Genomic DNA, 13,806 nt, shown 5'->3' with positions numbered 1-13,806 from the left:
AAGGAATGCTAGGGGCTTTCGGAATTATGACGACGACGACGATGATGATTATGATGATGGTGGTGATTTAATGGCATCCCCTTTGAAACGGGGCGTTGACAAATAGTGACCTATCCTGTTTGATTTATTCAGGTATGCTATACATGCATTTTATCTGCATCTCCTTAATCTTTTTTCCCCCTTTAACATCTACCTTGTACCGCTAGTTATGACTTCAAGAGATCCGGTCATATCAATATATTCCCAGCTTTTCTTTCATCAATACTTTAAAAGTCTCTTGCTTATCCCGACTGCTGACTGGTTGACGCTTCTGTCCACTTTAAACTTAAGCGCTTCTGGAAGGTGTACGTTACCTACGGTTCTCATTACGTGAATCCGTTTGCATTCCATTAGGATGTGCTGAGTGGTCTCCTAACTTTTGCTGCCGCATACACCATGTCTCACCTAGTTCCGAATATTTGCTCCGGTATGTTTTTCTCTTTAGGCAGCCGGCTCGTGCCTCAAATAGCAAGGCACTGCCCTTTGTGTTATAGCACAGATTTTCCCTTCTAATTTCTTTCTTCTCATTGTTGTAAATCTCCGTGGTCCTTTTGGTTTTCATTCCTTGCATGCAATTACCCGTCCCTGTTTCTCTCACTTTCTTTGTGATGACTCCTAGATGTCTATATACAGTTTCAATTACCCTGTACTTGCTTGACAACTTTCTTGACCTGTTCCTCCATTCTGTGTCCATGCTTTTCAAGTACACATACTTTTGCGCTTTAGCTGCCCATTTATTTTCAGCCATGTTTCTGAGCCTTTCTTAAAAACCAATTTGGGCCTCTGTGCTTCTCTAACTTCAAAACCCAGCTCATGTTACTCTGCACTGTCTCATTTGTGGTTTGTGGATATATGAAAGCGCCGTAGCGCCCTCTGGCCTGTGCAAGGTGCCTATAATGGGGGTGTGGCTTCGTGCGGGCCAAATCGAAGAACAAAAACAATGGAAAACGACAAGAACAAACTTACCTTTCTTGGCCCGTATTCACAAATTTTCTCTTAGGAAGTGCAGATCCCGATTGGCCATTGCCGCGGCGATGGTCTTGCTGTTATATGGATTTCCATAGTGAATGACGGGTGAGTGAAAGTCAATAAGCGACGGGCGGATATTTCCCTGCAGTGGCATGCTGGCAATTGCTCCGTCCGAGTGTTCACTTTTACTTTACGGATATGAACGTGCGTGTGAATAAGCGATTCACCGCAGCATAAAGTTAACTGTGTATCTAATGAGGCTATGAACTGAAATACGCGATTTGCAGAGTTTAGCATTACTTGCTAAACTTCGCCACTTGTTGAATAGGGCAGTGTCCTTAACACTTTAGGAGGTAGAGGAAAAGCTCTCGCCGGAAATCTAGCGTCCTTGAGGGAATATCAATTATTGCATGGTAGCGCACGAAGAGAATATATGCTTCAGTCCGTCAAGTTCATTGCCAACACTCTTCATAGGATTCGTCAGTTCGGGTCGTTGTCAGTTGCTCTGCCTTCCCTTGTTTAATACTCAAAGTGTGAGGCCAAAATGAAGAGCAATCGCATGAGTCAGTGGTAACATCATCGGATAACAACGATGTCTCCATTTTAGGAAGCCATCCTTGGTTTGTAGTTACTTGAACATTCTAGACTCTCATATTCGGCCTATGTACTGTGCTCACTTATCCTGCACCGCAAAAGTAACCTGTAGCCACTATTCCATGAAGCAGTTATTGTTACGCTAATAATTGCTCTTAGAATAATAACAATGATTTTCTTTGTCGAATGGTCACAAGGCCAGGGGCAGAGATCAAAGATACCGCATAGAATAAAAGGAACGTTAATGGTCTACATGGTCTGACGCTGGAATTTGTCGGCCGTGTGCCGCTAAAAGTAATAAATTAGAACCCCACGAATGAAGAATTGTTAGCCATGAAAGGATTCTATCTAAAAAAACTCTTAAGAGGATTTTATGGAAAACTGCCATCTACCATCTGCCGACTACCATCCATGTTCGTGAATCTTTCTTCAAGACTAATTTTGCTCTGTGCTTCTGTGACTTCAAAAGAGGCCCAACTCGTGTCACCCTGCATTGCCAAATTTGTGGTTTTACCATCATCACCATAATCATCATCAGCCTATTTTAAGTGCACTGCAGGATAAGGGCCTCTCCCTGCGGTCTCCAATTACCCCTGTTCTGCGCCAACCGATTCCAACTTGCGCCTGCGAATTTCCCTAATTTCTTCACCCCACCTAGTCTTCTGCCGTCCTCGACTGCACTTCCCTTCTCTTGGCACCCATTCTGTCACCCTAATGGTCCAACGGTTATCTAATCAGTGCATTGCATGACCTGCCCAGCGCCATTTTTTTCTTAATGTCAATTAGAATATCGGCTATCCCTGTTGGCTTTCTGATCCACACCGCTAGATTTCTTCCTGGCTCTTAACGTTACGGCTAACATTCTTCCTTCCATCGCTCTTTGTGCGGTCCTTAAGTTGATCTCGAGCTTCTTTGTCAGTCTCCAAGTTTATGCCCCATATGTTAACACCGGCAGAATTTACTGATTGTACACCTTTCAGCTTCCAGTCAGGATCTGACAATGTCTGCCGTATGCTCCAACCGATTTTTATTCTGTAAATGTCCTCCTAATGGTCAGGGTCCCCTGTGAGTAATTGATCTAGGTAAACACTTCTTCACAGACTCTAGAGGCTGACTGGCAATCCTGAACTCTTGTTCCCGTGTCATGCTATTGATCATTATTTTTATCTTCTGCATATTAATCTTCAACCCCACTCTTACACTCTCTCTGTTCAGGTCCTTAGTTATTTATTGTAGCTCGTCCCCAGTGCTGCTGAACAGGACAATGTCATCTGCAAATCGAAGGTTGCTGCTGTATTCACGGTTGATCCTCTCTCCTAAGTCTTCCCAGCTTAATAGCTCGAATTCTTCTTCCAAGCATGTAGTGAATAGCATTGCAGAGATTGTGTCTCCTTGCCTGACCACATTCTTCACAGGCATCTTTCTACTTTTCTTGTGCAGCATCAACACACCCTGTGCATCAACAGCTGAAACATTCGTGCTCACCAAAGATCATTCCATCCAAACATACGTTGCTGTGGGTTGTCTCAGGACGCATATCCGTCATCTTTCCCGCGTCCCTGATCATCACTTGGTGTTCTTGTCATTGCAGGGACCGCGTGCAACGTTTTCTGAAGTTATAATCAGCCATACAGACTGTCTCCCATTAGGATACATACCAGCAGCAAGGCCTTCATTACCCTTGTGGCGTCTCCAACAGCCTCGGGTGCGCTAAGTATTCTGGATGTAAACGCTGGATGGATGTAAAGCCAATCACCCAACAACAGCTCTGAAACAGATGACACTGCTATTAATCAATGAGACATATAGGGACCAAATACACATCTATACTAATGGTTTGGTCGCACCTACCAGCTCTTCAGGTGCCGCTGTCATTCCGGCTACGAAAACCACAATCAAATTCAAACTGTCCCACATGACAACATCAACAGCGGCAGATCTTGCTGCCCTGCGTGCTGCTGTCAAATAACTCGGGCAAGAGGCACCTCACAAATGGGTCATTTTATTGCGAATCTAAGGCAGCACTTCAGATTCTGCATTTTGCCCTATATCGTAGGACTCATGAGCAGCTGACATATGAAATAAGAAAAAGATCACCATCAAGCTGTCGCTATAGAGGGCATGAAATTATATTCTAGTGGCTACCTGGACATACCGCATCATTGGTAATGACCACGCCGACGAAGCCGCCCGCTTTGCCTATCTGGATGACCGACGAAATCCAATCCCCTTATGAAAAATTGATGCTGCAAGAAAGCTTCATATTGTGGCTAAATCTTTGACACTCAAATACTGGTCTTCTCCCAAGCTCCCGAAGTGTCATCTTTATAGGCTGAATCCATCCTTAAAGCTACAAGTGCCATCAAAAATTTCCCGCTCTGAGGCGACAGTATTGTGCCGCCTCTGGCTCGGGGTGGCATTTACGAAGGTCTACTCGTTCCGCATAGGAATTGGGGATACGCCCATGTGCGACTCTTGCGGAACCACAGAAACTATTGAACACATCCTATGTATCTGTCCCCAATACGACGTCGAGCGCGAAGTTCTCCCGACAGCACTGAACCAGCTGGACTCTAGACCATTTTCCGTAATGAACATCCTTGGATCCTGGCCGTACGCGTCCATGGCACAGAAAGCCACGAAAGCGCTCGTGAAATACCTCAAGTCGATAGGTCTTGGGAACCGTGTGTAGACTCGGTGCGAACCTCCAACTGTGCGCGAAACTGTGCTCTCTCTTTCTCCTCTCTCTCTCTCTTCACCACCATACCCCCTTCCTCCAGGCAAGGTAGCAAACCGAACGTGCGCCTGGTTAACCTCCCTGCCTTTCCTGTCTTCTATTTCTCTCTCTCTTGCGCAGCTTCAAGGTAGCTGTGGAATCTTTGTAGATATTTTCCAAGATATTTACGTAAGCCTCCTGTACTCCTTGAGTACTTAATGCCTCTATGACAGCTGATGCCGACATGAACTGTCGTCGCACTGAAAGCCGGTCAAGGCTTTGTTGACCCTTTAACGTGACAGTGGCTTATTAGAAAGACTATAATGATCCCATTCCACCCCTGTTCCTTTCTTTACCGCTTTTATTTTTGTCACGCTCTTCTTTCAGCCTTTACTTCCCCTTTCCTTTCGCCTAGCGCTGGGTAGCAAACCGGAGGTTTTAACTCTGGTTAACCTCCCTGTCTTTCTCTCATTTGCATCTCTCTCTCTCTCTGTGTGTGTGATAGCTGGTGTCTCTACTGAATCAAATTCCTTTTCGCAATCTACGAAAGCTATTTAGAGTGGTAGATTATAATCTGCAGATTTCTCGATTACCTGCTTGATGACAGTTAATCGATTACCCGCTTCATGAAAGGTGCCAGGTTGGAGGTTTTCTTCTACTACTGTAGTTTTTCTCTGTGCTTTTCGTGCACCAGTAACAGGAAGCGACGTTTGTGCTGAACCCTGAAGACTCCTACTCTGCTGTGAGATCCTCCCCGCGGAGCTTACCAAGGAATATATGGTATTGGATTCGTCTGGCGGCCCGCACAGACCACTCGCGGCTCGGAAGCGGCTCAGTTCTGAAGTGGGATCTGACGCTGCTGATTCTGATCTTTCTGACTCAAAATCGGAAGCTTCGGATGCTTTCATACCTGCCAAGCCCCACCGTCTAAGACGGACGTCTCTGGCATCGTCCTGAAGTGAAGCTACTATCATATGTAGCAGCATCAAGACTACGACAGTAGCTTTCATGCCCGTCGACGCGATGGTAAGCCTGAATGATATCTCCCGACAGAAACGTAATAATTTATTCTTTAAACTTACCCCTGGACTAATCCAAGAGGTTCGCGTGAACTCCCGGAAAGATGTCATTGCCGTTGACACAACCGATGATAAGATGGTGCAAACTCTGCTTGGTTTGTCTGAAATCTGTGGTGTCCGCACGCGGCCCTAAACCCACAGGGTACGCATATAGCAGCTGGTGTCGTATTTGATGTCGACTTGGATCTCAAAGGATGTTTTTAAGAGCATGATCGTTTGCACGCCACCATGCAAAATAATTAGCGTTCGAAGGCTGGCCTCTCTAAAGTGTATGAACATGCTGTTTGCCTGTGGAAAGCTGCCTAGTCATATGAAGGCTGGACTTGTGCGCTATCCTGTTCGACCCTTCGTACCACGGCCTTTACAATATCATAAGTGTGTTAAGATTGGTCATTTTCAGGGCTTTTGCACCAAAGATCTGGTATGTGCCAAATGCGGTGGGAATGACCATGTAGATTCCTGCGAAAGTGAGGCATGTCGGGGCCTTAACTGTCATGGTGAACATTTGGCGACGGATAAAGGATGTACCTCATTGAATAATTAACTAAAGGCACTAAAAGAGAAAGCCAAAAAGAAAGCAGGAGGAGATGAAAGCTACCGTCGCCGTAGTGCTGCTCCAGCGACTAGAAAAGCAACGCGTTGAAAGAATGACAGACACAACGCATCGAAAAGCAGGGGGGCGGACAGTCTGCTTCTCAGACTCATCGTTGCCAGCGCTGCCATCGAAATCATCGGTTAAAGTATTTACAAAGCTTTCAACCACAGTGGAAAGCACTGTAAACACAGTACCTAAACCGGTCTCAGCCAACGACGATGTGCAACTTGTAAATCTTCTGAAGATGCTGGTCAACGTCATCAGATTCTCTAATCGCCCGTCGTCAGGCACCAGCAGCGTCAGCAGCACAGCAACTTCTCGAGGCCCTCGTTCCAGTCCTCGACGGCCTTCACTAGACAGTTTACCGGAAACAATTTTAACAGTTGTCAGCAGCCTCGTCCCTTTGTGTTGCAATGGAATGTCAGGTCGATGCGACAGCGGCACGCTGATCTAGTTCTTCGACTCATCGCTATGAAGACTCCACCAGATGTTATAGCGCTTCAAGAAACTAATGTAAGGAAAGACGAATATCGATTACCTGGCTTTGTGGGTGTCCACAGTAACACTCGATGCGCGGAACCATCTTGTGGCTCTTTCCAGTGTGTGGACGCGGCGCATACGCCCAGTGCTTCAAAAGGATCAGTGTACGTACGTGCTGACTTGGATTTCGCGGTTCTTGACACAGGTGGTATCTGTTACGATGAGTTTGCGTGTGCAGCTGTTACTGTGAGCCTTAGGGGTGTGTCTACGACGACGGCAAGCATATCCAAAAGGCCTACACGTTCTTCAGGTACCTCACTACTTGAGTGCTTAGTGTCTCGGTGTGGTGCATCGTTTGTGTTATGCGGAGATTTTAGTGCCCATCATCCGCAGTGCTGTAGCCGTTCGCAAGACAATCGTGGGGCAGAGATTAACGAGATCATTATCAAGAATGATTTTCAAATACTCTATGACGGTTCACCTACGTTTATAGGTAGAGGAGAGAGTGACAGAGAGATAAAGAGAAAAGGGAGGGAGGTTAACCAGATATCAGAATCCAGTTTGCTACCCTACACTGAGGAGGGGAAATAGGAGTTAGAAAGAAGACAGAGAGGAAAACGTTAAAAAATACGCACAAATGGCGGCACACACACACAAGAGGCGTTCCAGTTAAAGATGTTCACAAAGGCCGGTAGATCGCAAAAAGCGCAAAAGTGCTTGCACGGCTCTGTGACGGTAGGTCCTTTCGATGGTGTAAAATTCTTTTTTCCGATAGCGGTTGGTCGTTCAGCTGATCAAGTTCGTGGCGAAGGCATCCCTCATTGGACTGTACTGTGGGCAGGCGCACAAAATATGGTCAATTGATTCTTCATGGCCGCAGTGGTCACAGGTTGCGGTGTCGGTCATCCCTATGCGGAATGCATAGGCTTTGGTAAAGGCAACACTCAACCACAGTCGATATAAAAGCGTGGCATTTCTACGGCGAAGCTGTGATGGCGCTCGAAGAATTAATGTGGGATCAAGTGAGTACAGTCGCGTATTTATTAAATGTGGCTCATTCCATTGCGACGCGGTGCACTGCCGGAGCAAGCAGGCGGAGCTTCCGTGCTGCGTTAGTTCTAGAAAGTGGAATTCGGACGTGGTGCTCCTCAGTATGAGCTGAGCAGGCAGCTTGATCCGACCATTCATTGTCGATAATCCAGCAGTGACTTGGAAGCCACTGGAAGATTATTTCATGGCCTGCATCACTTATATGGTGTAACGCCTCTGTAATATGAAATATTAATTGTTCGTGCGGTCCACGTCGTAAAGGTGACAGTAGAGACAGCAGTGCCGCCTTCGAATCACAGAATATTGTCCACTTGTGTGGTGGTTCATCATCATTGTGATGAAGGGCAGTAAAGAGCGCTGCGAGCTCTGCTGCCGTCGATGTTGTCGCGTGGATCGTCTTAAATTTGATTGTTGTAGCTTTCGCTGGTATGACGATTGCCGACGCGGAGCTGTTTGGGAGGAGAGATCCATCCGTGTAAATACGCGTAGAATCACGACAGTTGTCGAACAAATATTTCAAATATATTTCAAACAAATATATATTCCGAGCTACTGAAATTTCCATGCACTGAGTTAGTACAAATATATTATCCTCTAAGCGTCTACGTGGCCTGAATTCATTCTACAGTTAATCCAGTACATAAGTTTTTTCAGTACACTTCGACAGTTCCAATTTTATTTCTTTCATTGTCATTCTGTATATCAACAGCGTTATTGTAAGTGGCCTGCAGGAGCTCGTCTTATCCTTATCACCTGTAGCTTTGTAGATGAGGTTCATCTTGCTTTCACGCCACTCAACCGGAATTTTCTTCGCTTTAGTCACTTGCTCTATGGCATTAGTCAGCAGCGCTTGCTCTTCGGACAGAGATTTTTGTTTAACTGTATTGGGATTTCATCGGGACCTGCTGCCGAGTCAGTAGGGACATTTTTTCCGCTTTTTTAAGATAAAAGCTTTCTATGCTGGATTTTGATCTCTCGGGCTCCTCTGGTGTTGCTGGATCTGTTTGAGTCTGCGTGTGGGATGTGCCCAGTGCATCATTTCCTTCTTAGATGTTACCGCCTTCATCCCTTGGTTTGGGCATTTTTAGTTGGAGCTGCGAGTGCTCTTATGTGGTTGCGAGATCTTGTTGGGCGCCGGGTGCCTTTGTCTCTTTTGCGAATCTTGTGCACCCGACGTTCACTTGCGCATTTAATTTTCATTTGCAAGAAGTCACTCACCGCCCTTTTCTTTTCTCAGTATTTGTTCCATCTAAGGGGAACCTCTTCTTCGTGTAATTCCAACTTTTTGGTTTCTGCATGATCCCTAGACGCCTGCTTACGCTCTTCTATAGCTTGCCTTATTTCCCAGTTCCACTACTTGCGTGGTTTCCTCTTTCTAATCCAATATTTTTTTTTGCCTTGTCTGTCTAATTTCCTGCTGCAGAACGTCTACCAGTTCCCTATATTGCCGGACTGCTGTAGGGAAAGTCTCTATTTTCTTCTCTATGTGTTTTGCGATCCCTGTTATTTGCTCTTCACTCATTTTTAGAAATTCCCATGCTATTGGTTCGTGTTTTGCGTTAGTATCTCTCCCAAATTTTAATGTTAAACATCTATGGTCGTTACATAGGGTATTTTATTCATGTTCATCTTTTATCATTTGGTCTAGTTGTTCGTAGACCATTTCTTAGACTAAGGCATAGCCTATACTTGACTGCCTGTTTCCACAATTGCCGCGCTGCCTGTCCATGGTACTTATTATCTCTATTAACTGCTATACAGTTATGCTCATCACGCAGATCCAGCACTAGAGAAAGGCTGTAATCAGTATATCCGTCTAAATCATTCATCTGCTCGTTCATATCTCCCACTAATATCACCTGGCGCGATTTCCTGAACTCAATAATATCGCTTCTAATGCAATCAATCGAGTCCTTATTTTTCTCTCTGCTGTCACTACCTGTCTATTGGTAAGCTATTCCCAGCCACGTATTTTTGCCTTGCCATGTGTCGCTAATCCATAAATGCTCCTTACATGTCTCTTTTACCCTTTGCCACTTGAGACCTCACCTAATTAGCGTGCGTACGACTTCGCCTTTCTTTGACCCAGTCATTCTGTTGCACCATTCCCATACAAAATTGTCAATAACAGGCGACTAATAAAAATTTCGTAGAGGCGTTTCGGTCAAGGCGTACAATCGCTTCATTTAGCTGCGTTTGAATTCCCAACCATTTTTCCTGCTTGCGGGATGTACGCTTGTGACCCCTGCCAATTGCTCTGGTGGGAGTGCCTGTGTTTCAATCACAGATTTCATTCTGTTCATCGGCCACTCCGAATCTGCCATTGGAATTCACTATCAGTTTCGCGATATGGGCGAAGCAATGAATGCGATAGCAACATGTTAGAATATTGTACAAAGTGTAAGACTCGTAGCTGTAGTGGCAGTTTGAATCGAAGCAAATGAAAGCTAAGTAAAAACGCGCCGCTGTGCTAGGGGCCCTCTGTTAAATTCCTGCCATCGGACAATTTCATTTATGTTTATCAATTAAAGCGAATGTCTTTCTTAGTGGCTTTACTGCCACTTTTTTGTATCGGGTATGTTTCAAATAACTTTCCTGGGTCGATCCCAGAGGTAGTGCACAACTGCGCCAATAAAATTACACCATTCTCAGGTTTCAGCTCTGTTATATTTTCAGACATTTAATATTTAGGTCTGAGAAGATTTAAGATAAAAGGCATGTGCTGTCAGTGTTTTCTTTCACGACATTTGTTTGCGGGCTGACATTCCCAAAATACTGAGAAATAATTCTGTCAAGAATGTAAGACCTGGTATGAGCAACTTTAGTGAAAGAATGGCGTGGCAATATAGCCCACATATACCGCTTGTCATATAGCATGGCATGGCATATAGCACACATATACCTAAATATACATGGGACCTCACGGCGCTTTCGTACAATTTAGGGTAAAAAACTAAGTGTTTGACCTATATATATACGGTCTTATATTAACTGGTCTGTGTGCTTTGTTAGACCTATAAGCCGTCTATGTATTATGCGGGTATTATGGTGAGATTTATTATTTGTTTGCGCAAGACAGACATGCGCACACTGGTACTAGACTGTGTGGGCCGCTATGTTAATCTATTTAAGCCGGCTTGCTGGGGCTTAATTTGTTTGCAACGCTAGCGATGTGACGGCGGTTGTGGACAAAGCGTTCTTTTTCTTCGTCATATGGTGTCGCTGAATGTCGGGATCAGGAGGCGGTTTGACGACGACGCAGTAACATTGATGACAACAACGGTCGTTTTAGCGTAACAGAACGGACGGTCGGACAAAGGAAACCTGGTTTAGCGCGCCCCTCTTCTGTTACAGTAAAAGTGTTCCGAGTATTCACCCCTGTAGATCACCGCATATTATATGGCCCATATCAAAATTGACATTGCTGATTCCAATGACCTCAATGAGGTTTTGTAAGCAGATTTATCCTCATATCATCAGGCTCACGAGATTCAAGACATCGCCTCTTATTCCACACTTGAAGAATGCTTCAAGTAATATTATATGCTTAATTTAGTTATCTTTACTTTTTATAGCTTATAGATAAAATAGCTATATTATAGCCCAGAAAAGTACATTAAAATAATTTTTGCCTAATATTTTTTAAGCATTGTATCTTTAGTTTGGAGAAAGGACATTTCGGAGCTGTCTAGCTGTTTCTGAAAGCTGCATTGCTTCTTTTCAAAGACATTGCCTTTAGGAATACTTTGAAAATATTGAAAATATTGATACTTCTGAAAACATTCCAAAGACAGAGATTGATTTACGTACAGTGGGATCGTTTTTATCCCTCCTTTGAAGATGGCTGTAACTCTTGGAATATTTAACTAGCTTATGTGGAATATATCCATGCTACGGGTTAGTTTGCAAATGGGACTTGGCGGCTAATGAGTAGAAACCGCTTTAATGCGACAGCATTATAGGCGAAGCTCGCCCACTATGAAGGCAGTACAGTCTGATACGGGGTCTCTAAGCGCTAGCTTTGACCAGGGGAGAAGCCAAGAAAGTGCCACGTGATGTACGCGCCAGACGTTTCAAAGAGCGACTTTTCAGACTCTCCTAGAATCGCCGTATTACTTGCAACCTTGTTGTGATAGTGGATAAGCACGTGGGCGTTTAACATCCAAATCAAGTTGGTTCCGGTTTTTTCTGTATTCATTTCTATATTTTTTTTGTATTCATGACAAGGCAGACATTTTATCATATTCGCGTCGAAGGGGATACGTCGTTGCATGGCTTCGTGGATTTCTGGCATGGCTTCGTGGCACCACGAGAGGAAATGCGGCGGCGTAAAACTTTGTGAGTTTTCTCCGAAAGATATGCGACACAACAGGAACACTCGCCTGCAATACCGCATACCAATTTGCTTGTCTGCGTTGGTATGCGGTGTAAATAAACAAGAATGAGCAAGTTATCATTATTCTTATTGCCAATACTAGTACCCCAGCCTGTGTAGCTTATAGTAATTTGTTGAACACGCGGCTCGCAGAGTTTCAAATGTGTCTGTAAAACCTTGTGAGTAGTTCATGAACGACACTTTGGTAACCAAAAGAAAAGTGGAATTGTTGCCTACTATTTTCAGATTATAATTGGCACAACTAAAATCATCGGCTAGTATCACAGGTAATAAGAAAAAAAGAAAAAGGAATTAGGGCCTTTTTATTTATGAAACTCATGAACCGGGGCAAAAGTACGAGATGATGAAATAAACTGGCATAATCTAGAGAGAAAGAGAGACAGAGAGAGAGAGAGAAGAGGGAGAAGAGAGGAAAGGCGGGGAGGTTAACCAGACGCACATCCGGTTTGCTACGCTGCACTGGGGAAAGGGGTATGGGGACGAAGAGAGAGAGAGAGAGAGAGAGAGAGAGAGAGAGAGAGAGAGGAGATAGAGCACAGCTTCGCGCATACTTGAAGGTTCGCACAGAGACTACACACGGTTGCTAAGACCTGTCGACTTGCTTTCGTGGCTTTCTGTGCCACCGACGCGTACAGCGATGGTCCAAGGATCTTCATTTCCGAAAATGGTCTCGAGCTCAGCTTGTTCAGTGCTGTCAGGAGAGCTTCACGCTCGACGTCGTACTGGGGACAGAGACACAGGATGTGTTCAATCGTTTCTGTGATTCCACACGAGACGCACATGGGCGTATCCCGCATTCCAATGCGGAACCAGTAGGCCTACGTAAATGCCACCCGAGCCAGAGGCGACACAATACTGCCGCCTCAGAGCGGGAAACTTTTGATGGCACTTGTAGCTTTAAGGATGGATCCAGCTTATGAAGATGACACTTCGGGAGGATAGGAGAAAGCCAGTATTTGTGTGTCATAGCTTTAGCCATGATATGAAGCTTTCTTGCAGCGTCGGTTCTAGATAAGGGGATTGGAACTGGTCGGGCTTCCAGATGGGCAGACCGGGCGGTTTCTTCGGCGAGGTCACTACCATCAATGCGGGTGTGTCCAGGTAGTCACTGCAATATAATTTCATGCCCCTTAGCGACAGCTTGATGGTGGCCTTCCCTTATTTCATATGTCAGCTGCTCATGAGTCATATGATACAGGGCAAAATGCAGACTCTGAAGGGCTACCTTGCAGTCGCAAAAGATGATCTATTTCTTAGGTGTCTGTTGCAGGAGGTATTTGACAGCAGCACACAGGGTAGCAAGCTCCGCCGCCGTTGATGTTGTCATGTGTGACAGTTTGAATGTCACTGTGGTTTTCGTAGCCAGAATGGCAACGGCACCTGAAGAGCTGGTAGGTGAGACCGAACCATTGGTATAGATGTGTATTCGCTCCCCCATATGTCTCATTGATTAATAGCAGCGTCGTGTTTCAGAGCTAGTTTTGGGTGATTGGCCTTGTTCTTTACACCCAGAATATTTAGGCGCACCTGAACCTGTTGTAGACACCACAAGGGTAATGAAGGCCTTACTGCTGGTATTTATCCTAATGGAAAATAATCTGTGTGGGTGATAACATCAGAAAACTTTACACGAGATCTCTGCGTTAACACGAACGGCAAGTGATGATCGGGGACGCGGGAAAGATGACGGATATGCGTCCGGAGGCAATCCACAGCTGCGTATGTTTGGGTGGGGTGATCTTTGGCGAGCACAATTGTTGCAGCTGTTGACGCACAGTGAGGAAGTCCTAAACAGGTTCTCAATGCTTGGCCGTGTAAGCTCTCCAATGAGCGAATATTTGACTTGCAGGTACTGGACAACACTGGAAGGCTGTAGCGTAGATACCCT

Source organism: Dermacentor variabilis, chromosome 1 (assembly GCF_050947875.1).
Source record: "Dermacentor variabilis isolate Ectoservices chromosome 1, ASM5094787v1, whole genome shotgun sequence".
Taxonomy (NCBI): domain Eukaryota; kingdom Metazoa; phylum Arthropoda; class Arachnida; order Ixodida; family Ixodidae; genus Dermacentor; species Dermacentor variabilis.
This window is presented reverse-complemented; position numbering follows the sequence as displayed.